At 58.1% G+C, this 21,019-nt stretch overlaps 1 protein-coding gene across 2 annotated transcripts in view; it reads left to right on the top strand.

Annotated features, from left to right (window-relative positions):
* Window positions 1–21,019, top strand: part of GLI2 (GLI family zinc finger 2) — a 251,766-nt gene that overhangs the window by 29,944 nt on the left and 200,803 nt on the right. The gene's annotated exons all lie outside the window — the stretch shown is intronic.

Below are 21,019 nucleotides of genomic sequence, written 5' to 3'. Positions count from 1 at the left end.
ACACCCAGGCAGGCTCCTGCAGTACCCACCCTCCTCTGTATCTCTCTTTTGCGGGTAATCTGTGAGACCAGAACAGTGGGCTGTCCCGCCACGGAGCCGCTTGCTGCTGCCAGGGCCTGCACTCTGGGGTGGGCCAGCTCGGGGCTGCCCTCTTGCTGTCTGCAGGCTGTGTGGGCCCCTAGAAGACATGGCCCAGTGTGACCAAGGGTTGAGTGAGGGAGGGCGTTTGTGGGGGTGGGGGATGCTCTCAGTCATCACCCTGCAGCAGGTGGAGTGGCCCCTCACCCCTCCCTGTCCCATGTCATTCTTTCCCTCCTCCCTCCATGCAGGGAGGCAGGTCCTAAAGCATTTGCAGCTGATAACGCTCAGCCTTGGCCTGGCTGTGCCTCCCTTGGGGTCCGTGCTGGGAGGGTCAGTATTGAGCCTCGTCTTCCCCACAGATTGGGGGCTTCTTGAGGCAGGGGCAATAGCATCTCCTCTTCTGGATCTGTAACGGGTGGTGGGTCTTGGAGGCTGGGGACCCGACGGTGGGAGGTCGGCTGGGGTAGCCGGAAGCAGAGGGACAGAGAGAGAACAGGGATGATTAAAGCTCTCCTCCTGGCTCAGCTCAATGCCCGTGCAGCTCAGGCTTTGCTTCCTCCAGGAAGTCTTCCCTGCTTTCACTCCCCAAGTTCAATTTGGTGCCCACAGGCTTCCAGAGCACCTCATGATTCTCTCTACTGCTGCGTTTCCCCTTTGGCCTTGTTGTCTCTCTCCATGTGCCGTGAGCTCCTGGAGGGCCAGGTCCGTGTGGCTTGCCCCTTGTGTCCCGAGCAGTGTTTCCAGGTACACAGTAGGTGCTCAGTAAATGCGAAATGGATGAATGAGTGGTAGAGGGAGCCAAACCAGAGGAGCCAAATACGGCAGTAGGGCCAAGGCAGCCGTGGGAACTAGCGGTGGGGGAGAAGGCAGATGTTGCAAGAGTGAGGAACAGAGAGGTGCCAAGGGAGAGGGCCTTGGATGGCCTTGGGGCCTTGGTGGGGTGTGCGGGGCTGGCTGGGCAGTGGGCCTTAGTACCTGCCTGCCCATCAGCACAGGGAGGCGGTGCCTAACCTTTGCCCTCGCCCGTGCAGTTGGGGAAAGCTCAGAGCTGTCTCCCTCCAGTAGGGCCGATCTGTGGCCCAGGCTGTAGGGAAGCAGATTCTGCAGGACGAGACGGGGCCTCTGGGGCGGGCAGAGCTCTGGCCCCAGTAAAGTCAGGGCGGAGGTGGGAGGAAGGTCCTCAGGTGTCTTTGAGACGCTGACCCCTTTGTCTTTGAAGCCCGCTGCCTGGTTTCCTTTTGGCGTGTGCCAGCGTGGGCCCGAGGAGACACGGGGAGTGAGAGGGGAGATGTGGATGTGGGGAGAGTGTTCAGAATGTAAAAAGCAGCAGGAGAACACTCCTGGAATCCAGACAGCATTTGTCACAGCCATCACGCCTCTTTTCCAAACAAAAGTTCCTCTGTGGACGGGTCTCAGGCATCCGGGACTCTCGCCCAGCTCCTCTCCCGCGTGGCCGCTGGGTGTTTCCTTACATCGTGCCACGGAGGGTTCAGAGGTTCACTGGGACGAGGCTGGCCTGGCATGAGCTCTTCCTTCTGTTCCTCAGCACGTCTGGAGCGGCTGACCCTTCCTGACCCCGTAGCCTTCAGTCCAGCTGTGGCGCCTCGGTCTGGACACATCAGTCTCTCCAGGAGACAGGGCGGGCAGTGCGTCACTTCCCAACCCCCGGGCAGTGTGAGGGGCGGCCAGCAGGTCCTCGCACGCCCCAGCCCACCTGACGGGGAGGCAGAGGGCCTCACGCCCTTGGCCTCTGACCCCAGCCCTCTCCCCTGGGGAGGAATGTGGTTCCTGGAGCGTCTCCCAGCCAATCTAGAGAGGATTCAGGGAGGAGCCCTAGGGTGGGAGGGCATGATGGAGGCTGCTTTCTGTAGAGAAGAGACCGTGGCCAGAAGGGACCATACCTCAGGAATGGGGGAGAAAGTTCCTTCCACTGTAGTGTGAAGTTCTCTGTTCCTCGTAAGTATGAGAAAGCCAGAGAGGTGGTGAGGACTGTGGAGGAGCATCTCTGTGCTCAGACTGGCCTGATGGGATCCTGGCTCTGCTCTTTAAGACGTTTGTGCCTCAGTTTCTGCACCTGTAAAATGGGGATGTTATAGTGCTTGCCTGCAGGGTGATTTTTATGAGTCACTTAGATAATGTGACATGACAGAGTTGGCATCTAAAAAACCAATGGCCATCATCGTTATATTCTATGGATAGATTCTAAAAAGTTCCAGTGAAATTGCTGGGCTGGTTCTGGAGGCTTTGCTCACGGGAATCGCTGTGTGGGGTCTGTTCCCAGGCTGCAGTGTCCCTGGGTGCGAGCGTTCATTTGTCCATGAGAAGGTGGTGGAGGTGGAGGAGGCCGGGTGGGACTCGGCCTTCGCACTCAGGCCAGGCCTCACCGTAGGAGTGGGGGCAGCTGGCTTGGAGCCTCTTCACCTGTCTAGCGGGTACAATCAGGGGGCTTTGCAAGAATGAGATGCAGAAATGGCTGAAAGGCCTGACAGACAGATGCAGGCTCTAATAAAGGGTTGCTCCACTTTTCCTTTCCTCTGTAGGGTGTGCTGGGCTTGCCCACCTGCCCAGAAGTGGCCCTGGGCTCTGGAGCTGCTTCCCTTCTTGGAGCGCGTGCCCTGGGCTCTGGAGCTGCTTCCCTGCCGGGAGCCGGTGCCCTGGGCTCTGGAGCTGCTTCCTTGCCTGGAGCAGGTGCCCTGGGCTCTGGAGCTGCTTCCCCGCCTGGAGCTCATGCCCTAGGCTCTGGAGCTGCTTCCCTGCGGGGGAACGGGCAGGCCCGGCTGCTTTGGAGCAGACTTCCTCCTGCAGCACTGCTTGGGGCCCCTGAGGAGGTCGCCGGGCACGGTGGGCTCAGAGCTCTTCCAAGGTAGAGCAGAGTGTGGGGCCAGGGCCTCGGTGCACCCAGCAGGCGTGGGGCGCACAGGGGAGACTCTTGCCTGCGCCGCACCACCGTCTGGCGCCGGACGCCGAGCACGTTCAGCGGGGATGTTTTTATCCTCCATCGGCCTCTAAGGAGCCAGCCCCCCTCTCCCCGTCTGCTGCTGGTGAGAGGGTCAAACAATTATGGGTCTCCTCATTTCCAAACCAACTGGGAAATTAAGTCGCATCTCCATCAGAGCACTATTAGTAATTTTCAAGAAAGAAGTAATTGAAAGAAACTTTTTAATACCCTCACCAAATTGGCATGGGGCATGGGAACCACACGGGCTTCTCCCCACCTCCCCCACGGCCCCTCCGCCCCTCCCGCTACCGTCTTCTCTCCAGCAGACCCCACCTGGCCCGGCTGCCTGGCCTGGGTCACTGGGTCCCGCTCGGGCTCCACCGCCGGCTCCTGCTCGCGAGCTGCCTGACCCTCCAGTGCTGCTCCACTCGGTACCTCTTGTTCTTCACCTGGAAACAGAGGTGGTCCAGTTCCCCTTCACCTGGCTGTCGGGAGGTGTGAGGGAGGTGACACCCAGGAACTGCTGGGCCCTGTGTCAGGCGTGTCAAAGGGCTCAATGACTGGTGGCCGCGCTTCTCCTGGTGATGCTGGCACCACCGTCAACCGTCACTGCCACTACCTCCGTCATGCTGCTGGGTGCTGCTCAGGGCTCAGTCCATGCCCATTGTGGCACTCCTGGGACCCAGATCCACCAGGCACTTCTCTAAACTCCTTTTACTCCTGTCTCAACCACGTATTTGGCGTTTCTTTATGAAAAGCTGTGGCGTCACTTGTGGTGGGATAATATTACTAATGCTCAGGCCTTCACTGAGCGTCGGCTCTGTGCTCAGCCCTCCCATGCATCATTCTACCAGCGCCACACAGCTGCCTATCCCCACTTACAAGGAAGACCCTGCAGCTCCAAGAGGCGAAGGGACTGGCAGAGCCAGGGCTCTGGGCAGGCCCACTGAGCATGGCTCCAGGGACCACTGTGGGGCTCCGGGTGCTGACGTTGGGCCTGTTTAACTGCACGTGACATGATGGGCTTTCCGGCTGCTGGAGGGTGGAGCCCACAGAACCCGCTGCTTCAGACGGGCTCCATCTACGCAGGGACTTGTGGGACGAGGAGGGAGTCTGCCCTCCGCTGCCTTTGGGGTCAGGCCAACCAGGTTGCTTAGCTGTGTGACACAAACTCTCTGTGTCCCTCTGCACCTGTTTCCTCACAAGGAATGGAGGTCTTGTTCCTGCCTCATGGGCTTGTCATGAAGATGAAATAACAGTAGCCGCTTGAATGATGCCTGGACCTCGAGAGCGTTCTGAGTGGCTAGGATCAGGAGAGCTGAGAGGAAAACCCAGGGCTCTGCCTCATCCCCGCAAGGGTGGGGTCCCCCGTCCCTGGGTCCCTGGGCGGATCTGCCAGCCCCTTCTCCGCCTGCCACCTGAGGCTAGATGAGCTCATTCCTTGCACCACGCCCCCAGAGCCCCTCCCCAGGCCTGGGGCAGTGCTGCCGGGACCTTGGGGCCTGGGTCTGCCTGCCCACAGCAGCTTCCCACATGCCTGTGGGGCCCAGCGGGGTGCATCCTCCCTATGTCCCTGTGGCTGTGTCCCCGTCCCGCCCTCCCCCCCACCACACATTAGGACAGGCTTGTCTCTGGGGTGGGGGGGTCTCAGGAGAAGTTAGCCAGGAACATTCGACAGATGGGTAATGTACTTGGGGGAGCTACGCGGGGGTCCCCATTCTTTTTGCTATTCATTCATTCGGTCAGAAAATTGGAAGGCTTCTCCGAGGCTGGTGGGCCTTATTCCTGTAGCTTCTCAGTGATGAGGAGACATACGAGGGTTCCTCATTGGGAAATGACCCAATAGCACAGCAATTTGTGACAGGAAGTAGCTCTCCCCTCCCGTGGAGGCCACCTCCTGCCCCCAGGGTCCACTCTGACTTCGGAGCCCCCCTCAGCACCGCAGCTTGGTGTCTGGCGCTGGCGCCCACAGCCAGTGTTGGTTGAATGAATGGGCGCATCCATAGATGGAGGAATGGAGGGAAATCAGGAGCGGCTCCTGGGCCTGGGGCATGCGCTCAGCCCTGGGGGCTTCTGCAGCCACGGGGGCAAGAGCCAGCAGACCCTCGCTCGACAGCGAGCCCAAGGCCAGTGCTGGGCAGCCAGCACTGCCTGAGTCCAGTGGGTTCTCTCTGCTGCAGAGTGGAAGGTTCCAGGGCTCCCGATTCTGGGGCCTAGTGGCACCCCTATAAACTCAGGGTCATGTGCATTTAGCCCGTTCTCTGGGAAGTTGTCTGAAGGAAGCCCTGCTCCTGACCCTGGAGACCTGGCCCAGCCCTCCCAGTGCTGGGGGATCGTCCCTGCCTGTCTGGGGACAGTTCAACACCAGGTTTGGCTGCTGCCGAGGCAGATGTAAACCACGTGGATGCTGAGATCTTGTGCTCGCCTCCCGGGAAATTATTGCCCTGAGTTATAGAAGGAACTCAGAGACTTGGCCCTGTGATGCTCCTGTGTACGGGTGCACGCGAGCATGTGCGTGTGTGTGCTGCTAGGTGAGCGTGTGTCTGTTTGGTGTGCATGTTATGTGTCACTGTATTTGTGAATGTAGGAGTGTGTCTGTGTTATTGTGTGTGTGTGCATGCATTTGTTTGTGAGTGCATTTCTGATTATGCACGGGTTTTGAGTGTGCGGCCCTACCTGTTCTGGAGTGTATGTCTGATTGTGCACGGGATTTGAGTGCGTGGCCCTGCCTGTTTGGGAGTGTATGCCTGATTGTGCATGGGATTTGAGTATGTGGGTCTTCCTGTTTGGGAGTATATGTCTGATTGTGCACAGGATTTGAGTGCGCGACCCTGCCTGTTTGGGAGTGTATGTCTGATTGTGCACGGGATTTGAGTGCCCGGCCTTGCCTGTTTGGGAGTGTATGTCTGATTGTGCACGGGATTTGAGTGCCCGGCCTTGCCTGTTTGGGAGTGTATGTCTGATCGTGCACGGGTTTTGAGTGTGTGGGTCTTCCTGTTTGGGAGTGTATATCTGATTGTGCACGGGTTTTGAGTGTGCGGCCCTGCCTGTTTGGGGGTGTATGTCTGATTGTGCACGGGTTTTGAGTGTGTGAGTCTTCCTGTTTGGGAATGTATGTCTGATTGTGCACAGGTTTTGAGTGTGTGGATCTTCCTGTTTGGGAGTGTGTGTCTGACTGAGCATGGGTTTTGAGTATGTGAGAATGTGTGGAGGTTTGAGTGCACAAACACAGTGTGTGTGTGTGTGCACGTGCACACACACAGCTTCTGTAAGTCCACATGGCTGACCAGTGGGTGCCTATGCCTCCTGTCCATTCCCTTTGGCCCTGCAGAGGGAGGGGGCTGCCTGGAGCATGCTGGTTTGAAACCAGCTTGGCCAGGGCTCCTGCTGGGTCTTAGAGACCTGGGAGGGTGGGGTGCTCAGGACTTGGCTGGAAGCTCTGAGAGCCTGGCCTTTGATATTTGATCTGTGGCCCATGATGGCGCTTTGTTGGTGGGAGGGAGCATCGAGGGTGTCTGTGAATCGTTGGGACCCTGAACGCATGGTTGGGCAGGCCCCTTTCTTCCCCTGGTCGGGAGGCTCTACCACACAAAGTGGAGGTGAAAACATCTCACCATGCCTTTCCAACTCAAGCAGGCTCCGTTCCCCAGGCTGCAGCCCCTGATGGTCCGACTTGAGGTACCACTCATGCTGTATTCTGGTTGGTGCCAAATTCGCATAGAGTACACTCTTTGGTACCTGCTGGAATTGTGCAACTTGGTGGCCCCATCTGAAGCTTCCTGACTCTCCACTTCAATGTTCCCAGCCCCCTGGACCAAACACTCACGTCCTCTGTGCTTGCTAATACTGGCTTACTATTGGCCTGTCCGCCTGCCGCTCACACCCTCCTCCTCTCCAGGCCCTTGACTGGCCAGCTTCTCCTGCTGGAATGCCTCCCCTGCCCTGTCACCTTCCATTCCATGATCCACCTCTGGGCCCCCTGGGCACGGCTCCAGTGTTGGTGACCGTTTACCTGTCTGTCTTTCCAGCTGGACCAGGGGCGCACTGAGGGTGGGGAACAGCCCTTCTCTGGGTCCTGGCTTGTGCCCGGTACAGACATGAAGGCCTCCAGGAGTGTTGGTGAGTGACAGAGTGGCACTGGGGAGGGCTCCGCATTTGGAACATCAGTGCTGGAGGATGGCCACGTGCTCTCCGCTTCCTGATGGGCAGGCGATCTGAGACAGGAATGATACGTGGAGGGGCCTGGGTGCGAAGTCTGGCCTGCCCCTCTCCTGCTCTGTGGTCTTGGGCAAGCTGGGATCCTGTTTCCTCGGCTTGAAAACGGGGCTAGGGGCTAGGAGCGTTGTGTGTTGTGTGGCTCAGGAAGGGTCACCAATGGGCCGCGCTCAGCAGTGTGCCGGGTGCACGGTCGGCGTTCTCTAATAATAATAATAATCGCAGTAGCAATAATCAGGGCTCAGCCATCGGTGCTGACTCCACCTGCCTGACAGGCTGCTGGGACTAGATGGAAAGAGGCCTCCTAGTAAGCCCACCATCCTTTCCACACCCCTTACACTCCCACCTGCTGAGTCTGAGTTAATCTTTGGAGCCCAGACCCTAGTTTGTCATCCTTCTCTGCCCTGCGTGCCCAGGCCCCGAGCCCACCAGGAGTCCTCGTGCTGCCTGGCCACATATGGCTCCATGGCAGCGAATCAGAGAGAGTCTTTTGGAAAGCACGCCCGAGTGAACACACAGGGCAGCCGTCCAGTCCTGACATGGGGGGCTGCTGCTGGGCTCTGCGTGAGTCCTGCTCCTCAAGGTCGTCAGCCTCTCCATGTGCGCTCGTGCGAGGAGGTGGGCTGGACCGCAGGGTGGTGGCTGGCAGCCTCGGGCCAGCACTCAGGCGGGTGCCTGGTCCTCCACTGCCCTTCCCTGCATCCGTGGGCCAATCCGCGAAGGTTTGGGGGTGCCTCCTGTGTTCCGTGTCTGCTGGACTCAGGCGATAGAACCACACGGTGGGACAGCGCTGGACTTGGGGCCGACTCTTGCTTTGCCTGTCACCAGCTCTGTGACCTTGGGCAAATGGCTCCATATTTCTGAGCCTGAGCTTCCAGGTTTGTAAAATGACCAGGTGAGCCTGGCTGGTTTCCAAGGGCCCTTCCTTCCAGCCTAGCGTCCTGTGAGTCTAAGGGGTAAATCGGGGGCCTGTCCCTTTCTCAGAGACATTTGCGTTCTCCTTGAGAAGACAGGACATGTGCTGCCAGAAGCACAGGCCCTGGAAGAGTGGGTTGGGTGAGTGTAGCTCAGACTGCTGCCCTAGTTGGGGGCCATGAGTCCTTGGGCAGGTGCCCGGGCCGTCTTGGGGGACCTTCTGCCCGTCCCAACGGTAAGCTGCCTGATGCAGGCCTTCTGTGCATTCAGCTGCTCCGCCAGGCGCTGAGTCTTCTTCCTTCCAGAAGGCTGCTGGGCTTGCCGGCCAGGCATCCTCAAAGTTACAGGGAGGGAGGAAGCTGGCGTAGGAGTGCGCCGTGTGGCTCTGCCCCCTCTGTCCCCATCACATCCCCGAGGAGGACCTCCACGTTGCTTGCAGCCTCCACTCTCATATTTTATGTCTCCAGTGCTTGGATTTCTGTACCTGTCTCCTGCCTGGTGTCCCTGCTGCCCGGCCACCCTCGTCTCTGCTCTTGTCTCCAGAGTGATCCGTGTCACATGTGGCCATGCCACGCCCTTGCTTACATGCTGTATGGCCCACATGCACAGATGGAGGGTGGGTCTGTCTCCCGTGCCAGGGCGGCTTGATTGGGAGAGACTGTCTGACGTCCTGCGTGAGAAGGACCCCAAGAGCCGCTGGGGAGAAGTGCTGTGATGATTAGCAGTGTCCGCCATAGATCAGGAGAGGTTTTGGCGCTCTTGGTCTCATGCAAACCTTGGTACAGGATAGTGTTCATGCCTCTGGTAACGCCCACGGCCTCCCTCCTCTGGGGAGCCTTCCCTTCCTCTCTCCACTCCTTCCCCAGCTCCCAGAGACTCAGGTCCTGTTCTACAATTCATTACTGTCGCCTTGTCCTTTACTTCCACGAAGCAAAGCCTTCTGAGAGTCCGGGCCACATTCACTTTGTCATCCACAGGGCCTGATCGGGCACTGAGCACCTAGCGTACATTCAGTAAATGACAGAGTGAATGTTTTACTGGAAACAGTTCATTCTGAGTCCCCAGGAACACCCATGTGGCCAGTTCCAGGCTGAGCCATAGGAAGGAGCCGTGTGGGGCCCATGAGGCCTGGCCTCAGGCTCCCAGGCTCCCAGCTCCAGGTACCCACCACCTGCCACATGGTGGGGAGGGGAGATCACTATCTGCTGCCATGGAAAATGGTGCAGAGTCTGTTTTTAATAATTATAAACAAACCATGCACAAAGTATTAATGTGGAAAGTTCAGGAAAGTATAAATGAAGATCGAAAAAGGCCATCAACAATGCCATTCATTATCCAGCAACAACTAGTGGCAACAGGGACATCTCCTTCCAGGACCCCTCCTCCAGGATGCCACCTTGGTTAAGACATCCGGCTGCATTTGCCACTGTGCATCCTGGATTTTTTCACTTGATATTTTAACAGAACCCCTTCCCATGTTATTAAATAAGTCTGTAAATGTTATTTTCAGTGATGAATGTTCCATCATTTGGACAAGCTGTGATTAGTTAACTATTCTTTTGGGCCATTTGGAGTTGTTCTCAGTATTTTGGAGTTCTGCACTTTTCTGTGACTTTTCTGTGGGGTCTCTCTGGGGGGGTAGGGAAATGTAAGTGGAACAAATGGGTCAGAGTAGGAATGCTCTTCAGACCTGGAGAATGTTTTTATGCTACTTTTGGGGAAAAGGTGTGAGAGAGATGGTCTCAGAGTGTAGACCTGTGGAGTCAGTTACTGAGTTAGGACGTCAGCGTGCCTGACGGCAGGCGATGCTCTGAGACTCTGCTTTTCTGGAAAGGACAGGCACAGCCTGCAGCTTGAGTAGGGAGGGATCCAGCGTTCTGTGTGGCATCCTGTCACCTGTGGTGACAGCTTAGGCAGCCTGGGTGGATGCGGCATGTCAGATGGGAAAGCCCTCTGTGTGTCTCGCCAGGCTGCTCAGGGAGAGGCACTGACACATTCCTGTCCACTGCTCGTGGATGCCATGCCAGCCCCCCACGGCTGTCTGCCACCATACTCACCCCTGGCAGGATGCCCTCCATGCCAGGCGGGGTGTGGTTGGTGCCACAGAGAGCTGATAAACACCACTTGTCCACTGTGTGGCCTCCAGGAGCCCCTGGTGCGTGCGTCTGCCTTCAGGGGGCTCCCAGTTGGCATGCGGTGGGGGAAGTGGCCGCATTGACAGCACTGCCTGTGCAGGGGCCGTAAACACTGTGTTGCGGGTGGCACAGCTTCCGGGCGCAAAACAGAGCGTCCGCCTTTGTGAAGGAGGAGATGAGTTTTTACGGGGTGTCGGAGGCCCGTTAGGGGTGTGCTGGGGCTGGGCTCCTGACCAGGGGCGCTTCGCCCTCCTTCCTTCCTGGCCTCCTCCTTTCCCTGCGACCCTTCCTCCTATCTCCCACCACCGTTTGCTTACAAGCGTCCTAATTTTGAGGAGAGGCGGCAGCCTCGCCAGTACAATCTGATGATTTGAAGAGCATCATAAGCTCCTTTGACATCGGGCATGGGTGGAGGGCTCCCCTGCTGTCTGCCCAGATCCTAACCCTGGGCCAGCCTGTGCCAGGCCCTCAGATACATCTGAGAGAGAGGCGTGAAAGATGCATTGCTGAGAAATCCGGCAGCTGTTGTGTGCTTTTGAGGTAAAGACTGTACTTCTTTTTTTATAATAACTGCTTTATTGAGGTATACTTCACATACCGTCAAATTCGCCCTCTTAAAATGTACACTTCAGTGATTTTTAGAATATTCACAAAGTTGAACAACCATCACCACTATCTAATTTCAGAGCATTTTTATCACCCTAAAAAGAAACCCTGTACCCAGTTAGCAGCTAGTCCCCAGCCCCTGGCAATCACTAAGCTACTTTCTAAGATGACACCTTTTAGTGTGTGTTTATTTGCAGACATTCCTAGATGAGAGGTCAAATATTGATCGCCCTTAGATTAGGCCTATACTGTGTTTTGAAACTCATGAAACTTGAAATAAAATCCCCATCCCTGACTCTGTTGAGAGTCCAGCACACCGGCCCTCATCCTTGCATGGGAAGAGCCAGCCAGACGGGAGCAGAGGCTGCCTGCTTTCCACCGTGGGCCTGCGCGTTCCAGTTTGCCACAGTCTTCACCACTCTCTATTGCCTCTGGCCTGGGCTGCTCCCCTGTGTGACCCTGTAGGCGTGGGAATTAGCAGTGCTTGCCCTAGATCTCTGCCTCCTCTAGCAGATGGCACACTGTCAGCTATTTCCTGACCTTTGCACCCTAGATTCTGTTCTGTTATGTGGCCCACTGCTCACGTCAGGGCTCCCGTGAGAGTTCACCCAACTCTTGCCAGGCTTAAAATCTGTTTTCCCAAGAGCAGGTCTGTGTGGGATGTCAAGGAACTAACCTCCATGCCCAATTCTGAGCGTGGAAATGCTGTCCATGCCTAGACCGGCATATGTCAGGGCCTAGCTGTCCTGCTCTCTTCCCCGCCTGCCACCTGCCCTCGCCTTCCGTGACACGGCTTCCACTCCACGCTGATCCAAGCTTTGTGTAGACATGAGCCCGCTTGGCCTCTCGAGCCGTTTAACCTGCTGTGATTGAAGCTGTGGCAATTAAATTTTAATTGAGATGCACGCCGCTTAGGCAGACACAAGACAGCTACCGCTATTGCTAATTAATTTTCTTCAGAAATGACAACGTTTAATGATTATGCTCCGTGACGCTTGTGTTATTTATATACTTTACCTCTTCTGGTGCCGTTTGGTGGTCTCCATTCAGACGTAGCGGGTGGTATTCTCACGCGTGCCCAGCGCGATGGCTGCAGGTGTGAGCAGACGCTCACGCTCCATGAGTGGGCAAGAGCGCCTTCATGGTGCTGGAGGTGTGGTGTCTGCCTTGGGGAGTGGGGGCACCTTGCTGCCTGTGCCCTCTCATCCAAATGCCCAGGGCCTCTCTGGCTAGGAGTTCTGATCCTCTGAGGCAGGAGAGCAAAGCCATAGAGAGCCTAGGATCTGAGTAGCTGTAGACTTGGGTTGTAAGTGTGAATTTGGGCCAGTCGCCCCAGCTTCCTCCCCTTAAACTGGGAGACCCTCGGGGAGACCGTGGGAATGGCCGGATCACAGATGGGATGCTGGCCCGGAGCTGGCCCAGGGGACCGGCTGCAGCTGGGCTGAGGCAGAGGCATGCCAGCACATGGAATAGCAGACCTGACCCTTCTCCTAGACTCCTGTCACCCAGTGTTCCATGGCCCTTGGCCCTTGGCCCCTGGGCCTTTATGTTCTCGCCCAGGCAGGTCCAAATCCTCTCTTTGGCTCAGCTCTGCTTGGGGCTAGGACTGTCCTCTCAGCCAGACAGCGCCCCAGCAGGCCCTCTGAGATGGGGACTGCACCCGGTGCTGGTTTTCCAGCGATGGCAGCTCCTGAACCCAGGCCACCTCCGTCAGGTGCCCAGTCAGGTGGGGGAGAAGGCACTGGCATTGAGCACCTGCTGGGCTCTAGTTTGACACATAGCAACACATTGAATCTTCCCAGTGCAGGTTATGTTATGCTCAATTTCCAGAAGAGGGAAACTGAGGCTCCTAGAGGCTGGGTTACACAGCTTATAAGAGGTACTGTTGACTTGGGAATCCAGTTCTGGCTGACTCCTTCCTCTGTGTCACCTTTTCAGGGGCGGTCTGGTGGGGACTGAGAGGCCTGCAGCCTCAGGCCCTGGGGAGGGGCTGGATGGGGTCAGGACCCCGTGTTGTTGAGAAGGTCAGACAGGTGCATGGGAGTGGGGGTCAAGGTTTCTGGAACCTAGGGCTCTGGTCCAGGACGGTCTCTGGCGGTGGGTCATGGAGATGCTGGTGAAAGGTGGGGCCTCACTCCTAGGAAACATCTGTGGGCCGTGTGCATGTTTGTGTCCCAGTTATGGGGCTCCCCCACTGCCTCTCAAGGCACCTGCTGTGCTGGGATGTTGGCCATGCTCTGTACCCCTTTCTGGGGAGAGAGAGAAGCCCTGGTGTACCTGTGGCTGTGTGCTGTGGGCTCATCTGACACAGGATGGATGGTGATGAGGCCTCAGGGATTTGGGATGGGTGGTCAGGCGCCACAAGGCAGCTCTAGACCCCAACCTACCTTTCATTTCCTTGTCTTCCCTCCTACCCTGGGCCCTGCATATGCTGTGAAGGGAGGGCTGGGGCTGGGAGTATGTGATGAGTTTTGGTATGGTCCTGCTGTGCAGCATTGGGAAAGTATCTTCTCCTCTCTGGGTTTCAGGTCCTCATCTGTAAGAGAAGGGGTTGGGCGAGAGGCTCCACAGGTCCCTTTTAGTTGGGAAATACTAGGTTGTGAGCTGGCAGTGTGATGTTGAAGACAGAGGGGGTCGTGAGGCCTGATGAAGGAGTTGTGAACCGAGGTGCATTCTAGAATGGGAGAGAGACTGCATTCATTCCTTCAGAAAATCTGAAGGAGACCTCCTCTGGGAGCCCACCCAGCCATGGGGTCTGTGCTGAGGGTTCAGAAGTGACCAATGCAGTCCCAGCCCCAGGTTGCCATTCTGGGAAGGTGGGTCCCCTGTCAGGGTTCCAGGTGTGTGCTGGAGGCCTGGCTCTGCCTTCTGGCCTCCCAGGGAAGACAGACAAGAGTAGGGAGTGCCCTGGCCCACCCACTGGCCCCAGTGGGTCTGGTGGCTGGAACAGGCGGGTTCCCAGCATTCCCAGCAGACTCCTGGCCCTCCTTAGGCCCTGGGCCTGCTCCCTGGCCCTAGACATGCTTGCATGGGGCGGGGGTGGCATCTGGTGGGGGTTGGGCACACCCAGTGAATCTTGGGTGGAAGCTGGGTCCTGCGGATGGGAGGGTAGGATACAGGGGGCCTGGCCACGACCCCGGCCTCTGATCCCCAGTCTAGCCCACCTCTGTGTGAGCAGGAAGCTGTGAGTTCCAAGGAAATGGTGGGGTGTGGGGGCTGCAGAGCCTGGGGCTGAGGCGGGTGGAGGCATCTTGGCAGATGTTCTCCCTAAAGGGGCCAGAAGGGTTCATGGGGGCGTGAGGGAAGGGGCCAGCCGGTGGGGGCCAGCCTGTGTGTGGGTGGGGCTCGGGACCCAGGGGACTGTCTCTTCTGCCCCTGAGCCAGGGCCTCTCCCACCCGGAAACCCCCTCTTCTCCCAGCCAGGAAGCTTCTTGCCCCAGAGGGGCCTTACCCCACCTCCGCCTCCACCCCGGCAGTGAGCAGAAGCTCTGTCGGCAGGGAGGGACCGTGGTGTCCAGCACCGGAGCCGTGCTGTCAGGGGTGTGTGTGTGAGTGCGTGTGTGCGAGTGCAGATGAGTGTGTGGCTTTATGAGCATGTGAGTGTGCGTCAGTGATAGTGTGAGTGTGTGGTGTAAGTGTGTGTGAGTGAAGTGGGAGTTTCTGAGTATGTGTGAGGGAGGGGGTTGTGGGCCTGGGTGCTGGAAGGAGGGAGGGCGGGCAGGTGCTCTCTGCCCCACAGGGCATCTCTGGAGCGCGGGCTTGGGACAGGCCTGGTGGGGGGCCCTGGGACCTGCAGACCTGCGCCTGCATAGCCTGGGGTTGGGGGCAGGCGGGGAGCTTGGCAACAGCTGGAGAGAGAACTTGGTGTTCTTGGCAGATGGTTCCTTCAGGTGGACGCCTTGTTCGGGGGCAGTGGCGAGTGTGGGGCGTCTGAGCTCAGCAGGAACAGGGTGGTGACAGTAGAGACTCTTGGGGTGTAGAAGCTGCTGGGGGTCGTGGGGCGGGCAGCTCTCCCGGGCCAGGCCAGGCCAGGGCAGGTGTGAGCTGGAGGCCTAGGCCATTGTGTCAGTGTGGTGCTGATGCTGCTGGACTGGACGGGTTCGGAGGAGGGATGGTGGCCAGGTGCCTGCCGACCGCGCTGCCCGGCCCCCGGCCTCAAGTTTCTCCTCCCGTGGCTGCGGCTGTGAGCCGCACCTTCCCTGTTGAGAGACGAGATCCTCCAAGGGCCGGCTTGGCCCCGGCTGGCGCGGGTGCTGGGCCTCCTCCTGCTGTCACGGGGCGCCCGTTTCTTGGGCAGCTCTTGGGTTTCCTGGCCATTCCTTGGTCTCTCAGAAGCATCTCGTGGGCAGCTCCTCACACTCTCCCACCATCTGGTACTCAGGCTGCTCCTCTCGTCGTCGGGATTCCGTCTCTGCCGCACATGCCATTGCCCACACAGCTGGAGAAAGTAATTTGGGGAGCCAGGCGGGCTGTTTGCCCTGTTCCCCCGGGCAGGGGACACAGGGCCGGGCCGAGCCCTGGGCTCTGTGGTGCCTCAGGAGGGCAGTGACAGGGCGGTGAACAGTGGGGTCTGTGTGCTCTGCTACTCCTGGGGCATCTGAGGGGCAGGCGATGGGAGACTCAGGTCGTACACGTGGCCGATGCGGGAGGTCGCCTCAGGACCTGTGTTTAGTGGGTGCGTCGCAGGCAGCGGGGCATGGCCTGGGGCCTTCCACATAGGCCAGGTGAGATGCTGGAGAGCTGGCACCCCTCGCCATGCAAACCCAGGGCCTCTGGCCTGCTCGTCCTGCTCTTCGGGGCTGTGACAGGGAAGCTGCCAGGTAGGGGTAGAAACACCAGAAGTTTTGTAGACTGTGCTCCTGGTTGTGCCTGGAAGTATTGGGTTGAACTAGAGGCAGGGCGGAGCCCTGGGGGCAGCCTGCAATGGGCTTGGGCACCTGGGCCACCAGCCCTGCCTGAGGGACGGGATGGAGGATGCTTCAGGGGAAATGGAAGGTGGAAAATCTGGGTTCAGAGGCCCCAGTGTGGCTGTCCCGGGAGCCAGGCTCTCAGGGCAGTGCAAGGCCCAGGGAAGAACACACACTCCCCTCCCTGTACTCCCCACCCATGTCCATCCATGTCCCCCCCAGAGAATAAAGACCAAGGTGCTGTCCACTGTGCGCAGTCATGTGCCAGTGCTGCACTGAGTACTTAATGTGCACTGGATGTGTAAGGTATGTACTGCCAGACAGACGGACACATCTCTACCCGATGAAGCCAGCACAGTTATCATTTCATTTTACAAATCAGCTCAGACAGTTGAGCAGTTTCTCAAGGTCCCCTCTGGAAAGGCCAGCGGGTCTCATTGCCTCCCAAGACAAGCTACGACCCATGAAATCCTCCTGGCCGTGGGTCTTGCACAGGAGTGTGTGTGAGACCCCGGCCAGCACTGGCCAGGGGGCCCAGGCCCTCCTGCAGCCAGTCCCTGGCTTCCCAGGCCCCTGCGGTCAGCCTTAAAACCTGCAGGCACTGAGCAGGTTGGTGCTTGGAAGAAAAGTCCCACAGGGTCTGAACCCCTGCCTTGGAGAAGCAGTTAGGACACACCAGCCTGGACACTGCCCGGGAGATCTGGGGCCACTGTCAGGAGGGTCCAGACCCAATGTGTCTCCCACCCTCCCTGCCTAGCAAGAGGATTTAGACCCTTGTGGTTCAAGACTAGGCATGGTGGACATTTACTGAGGGCTTTCTGGGTGCTAGACACAAGTCTGTGTTCCAACTCACCCTTTACCGGGGGGGAACTGATGGACAAGATAAGTCGACTTTCGAAGGGCACACAGCAAATAAGGGCAGGGCGGGGGTTCCACTCTGAGGCAGCCTGGTCCTAAGCCTTGCTCCTGACTGCCGTGCCCTCCTGCCTCCCCACGCTGGGACCTGCCGCCTCACGCTCCGTTCTTCTTTCCAAACCCAGCCGCGTGCAGGTCTGTGCTGTCTCGGGTCAGAGAGTATGTGTGTGTGAGAGCGTGTGTTTGAGTGTGTGTGTGTCTGTGTGTCTCTGTGTGTGTCTTGGGTGTGTTTGTGTTTGGGCAAGTGGGAATGAAAACAACACATACATCTTTTCCAGCCCAGTAGACATCACTGCATGGTGAAGGAATGTGGGTTCAGCAAAACATTTTTTTCTTCATAGTACATAAACACCTTGGGGTTTCTCAGTTCTCAGAAAGGCATCTATTACTCAGGTCTTACTTAGCAGTTATCACGAAAAAGGAGGCCTGGTGTGAACACACACACAGACACCCTTTAGCAGCCGGAGAGCAGACCCTCCTGGAATTCAGATGAGGCAGATATGTGGACACCAAAGTCTTAATTGCTGAGCTCCGGCTAGGAGGGTGGAGGCCACGCCAGCCCCATGCCATCTTCCATTCCTTCTTTCTGAGAAGCCGAGACAGCCGTCCCCACTGACAGGCACGGTCCTGGCTGTCTAGCCCATTGCCGGATGGGAAAGAGGGAAGGGAGGGAGAGGGGAGGGGAGAGAGAGAGAGAAAGAGAGAGAGAGAGAAAGAGAGAGAGAAAGGAATGAAACAAGGGAAGAGAGAGAAGGGAGGGGGAAAGAGAGAGAGAGACAGACAGACGACAGATGGAGGCAGAACCTGTGGAGTCTTCACAGGGCAGTGGGGTGCCTGCCGCGCACTCTGCTTCCCCAGCTGGAGAGGGAGCTTCCAGCGGGCAGGGGGCGTGGGATCTGCGGGGGAGGCTGAGTGGGGAGCCCGGGTGCCCTGCGGAGTAGATGGCATCGCTGTCAATTACAGACAGGAACTGCAGCTTGGACAGGGTGAGTCTCCTGCCAGGGTCCCCCAGCTGGTTAGTGGCAGTGCGGGGCCTAGGAGCCTCATCCGCCTGACTCTGGCCAAGCCGTCCCCTCTCAGTAGGAGGACGCTGTTCCCTTGGTCCAGGCACCCGTGGCCCTCTCTGATGGGCCCTCTCAGCTGAGCCTCTTCCATACACTCTGGGTGGCAGCAGGCTGAGTATCAGTGACTTGCCCTTCCTTCGACAGGAGTGACAATGATAGTGACACTTGCTGGTGGACCTGCCCTCCAGCCGCCCTCACAGCTGCATACCTCCTGCAGGGTTTAGAAACTGCAAGGTCAAGGCCTTGGCTCAGCAGAAGTAAAGTGTAGGAGCTTGTGGGGGACCCAAGGGCCATCTGGGATATGCCATTGGTTTGCCAAGTGTCCAGGAGCATTTGTGTCATGATGCCAAGGCTTGCTGTGTAAATCACCTTGATCTTATCACCCTTCTGCTCAAAAGCCTTCAATGGCTCCCCAGTCCCTTCACTATAAATCCCAGACTTCCTGGCCTGGCACATGCTCCCCCTCCCTGTAGCCTGGTCCCTGGCTGGCCGGGCCCTGCCCTCTCTGTGCTCCTGCTCTCCAGCTGTCCCCTGCCACCTGTACTTCTCAGCACCCCGTCTCACCTTTCCCAACTGCTGCCAGGCGGTCTTGCTGTGAGTGCCCTGTGCGCAGGCTCCAGGGGTCCTTTCTGTCCCCAGGGCCCGGCCCACAGTCCTGGAGATGTGCCAGGGCCAGAGCCGGCAGCCGGGCCTTGGCTCCCTGCTGGTTCTTCCTCAGTGCCACTGCTGGGAGCTGCGCCCATGGGCTGAGGGGTCCAGCTCCACTAGACCTTGCCTCTCGGGTTCCCTGGTTTCCATGGGCTGCCATCAGCACAGCCTCCATCTCCCCACACCTGCCCTGCCGCCATGCTCCTTCCCTTCTCTTGGTGCCTCGGTTCCAGCGTGTAAAGCTCGTGGGGCCTGGAGGCCATCCAGTCTGACACACACATCCTGGAGATGTGGAAACGGGCCCAGAGAGGGATGTGGCTTCTCTGAGCAGTTCAGGGCAGAGCCCGGTTCCCCGTCTCCCAGGGAAACCCGGTGTCAAGCTCTCTGGAGGGTTTTCTCACCTGTTTCTGGGCAATGTTACAGTCTCAGGAGGCCAGTGTGGTGACCCTCACCCTACCTCTGCCCATGGCTGCCAGGCTGTCGGCTGACCACAGCTATGATGTCCCCATCTGTCCTGGAGCCTGGAGCTGGATCACCGTCTGCCCGGAGCCCCTGAGTCCTGAGGAGCTTTGAATTTTCACTCACACAGTTCTCACAGCCTCCGTTGGCCCTCGGCAGAAGCCTCTCTCTGCCACGGTTTCCTCGTCTGGAAAAGGAGACACTCGCTGTGCCTGCTTCTGGGGCTGTTGGGAGGATGAGATGGGAAACCAAGTGCCCAGCATAGGCCAGGCCTGCAGCTGCTGCCGCTGGCCCTTCTCCAGCCTCCCCGCCATCCCTGAGGGTCAGCCTGCTGAGTGGGGAGGAGTGTGGTAAGTGACCTCTGAGGAGGTGGGTGTCACGACTCCTGATGAGGACAGGGCGGGGGCTTTGGCGCCAAACCTGACCACACTGGCCCTGGCTCTGTGACCCTGGGCAGTTTACTGTCAGCCTCTCTGAGCCTCAGTTTCCTGGTCTCTAAAACGGGATCATCAGAGTGCCATCCTTGTGGGAGGTCGAAGTGAGGGGACGTGTGAGGGACCCCTGTACGAGAAGGGGCTCGGTCGGCATGGATACCCCACCTCGGTTTTCCTCTGGGTATCTCAAAGCTGTCAGCATTTTAACAAAGCCTCTTGGAACCAGAAAAACAGAGCTCAGACAGAGAACCTCTTAACTGTGGGATTTCAGACCCAGGTGGGCGGGAGCCGCCGGGAGTTGCGGAAGAGGGGGGGGGCCTGTTGGAAGGAGCACTCACGCTTGTGTGGGAGGCTTGGGTTTGAGTGTGATGTCACTTCAGGCATGTTGCTGGGTCTTTCTGAGCGCAGTTTCTTCCCTGTGCGGTGGGATAAGGGTACCCGCCTTGCAGGTGCCCCCTGGCTGTGGATGGATGGGCACTGGGATGCTGGTGGCAAGAACAACGCGCTCAGTTTTGTTGTTGAGGGCCCTCCTTTCCCCCTTAGTGATTCTGTCATCCCATGGGGAGTGGGAGTGCGGTCCCCAAATGCATTATCCTTCTTGGCCTCCCCTCATCGGGTTCGGGAGAGGCGTACCCAGTCCCCTTTGAGGAAGGAAGCACGGGATTTGTTTGTTTCAGCTCCTGCCCTCTCTTCCCCGAATCCTCTCCTCTCTGCCTTTGCCGAATCCTCTGCTTCTGTTCCAGCCCCTTCCACCTCAGAGAATGTGTCCATTCTTTCTCCCGGAAACAAGGAGGAGGTGCTGGGGGACGATGGGCAGGGGTCCCGAGGGTCCACCTCCACCTCCGAGGGGCTCGGCACAGGCCCTGCCTAACCTGGCCGTGCTCCAGGCGTCCTGGGGCCTCGGTCGCAGGCAAGGATGGTTCGATGGCACTGGCTCTGGTGTCTGGGTGAACAAAAGGAGAAATAAAGCAGCTCGCACAATTCTCGGCTTTTAAACATTTTCTTCGGGGATGACTGGAGGGGGCCCTTGGGGGAGGGGAGATGTAGAGGGAGTTGCTATCTCTTTGTGTTCTGGGGAGACTGAGATTTTAAAAGCTTCTTCAAAATATTTTTGATAAATTCGACTTATTGCTCCCCAAGATTTGGGGCCAGCCTGGGGCAAGGTCTCTGAGTCGCAGCCTCCTCAGGAGGAATCCTTCAGCCGTCCCTCTGGAGGGAATCCTGGCCTCCGAAGGGGAGGGTCCTCGCTTCTGATGGGGAACCAGGCACCCTGGTGGACGCTGGACCCCATGGGGTGTGGAAAGTGATCAGACCCCCAGGCTGCATCTGTGCTGCCTCGCTTCTCCCAGTCCTGGTTTCTGCTCTGTCAAGAGGGAGGTGGGGACAATTCCGAGTGACATTGTAGGCAGTGAAGCTTGCCCTGGTGGATGCCGAAGGGTGAGTCCTCTCTGCAGGCAGAGGACCCAGGCGGGCAGACCTGCCTCCTCTGGCCTGCTGGGGTCGGGGCTCTGGAAGCAGCAGCCCCCTCATTCTGAGGCCCGGGGGTCTGCCCCTGGAACTGTCCGGGGACACATTCACCTTCTGAGATTTCTCCCACACCCTTTTCCTTCATGGTCAGAAGTAAGGTTTGGTTTGTAGTTTCTCCTATTATTTTCTCTATAGTCATTCATAAAGAGCATTTTAATGGAAAAAACTGTATAAA

This window comes from Equus przewalskii, chromosome 17 (assembly GCF_037783145.1).
Source record: "Equus przewalskii isolate Varuska chromosome 17, EquPr2, whole genome shotgun sequence".
Lineage (NCBI taxonomy): Eukaryota > Metazoa > Chordata > Mammalia > Perissodactyla > Equidae > Equus > Equus przewalskii.
The sequence above is the reverse complement of the archived record's forward strand: the minus strand, read 5'-3'. Positions and strand labels throughout refer to the sequence as shown.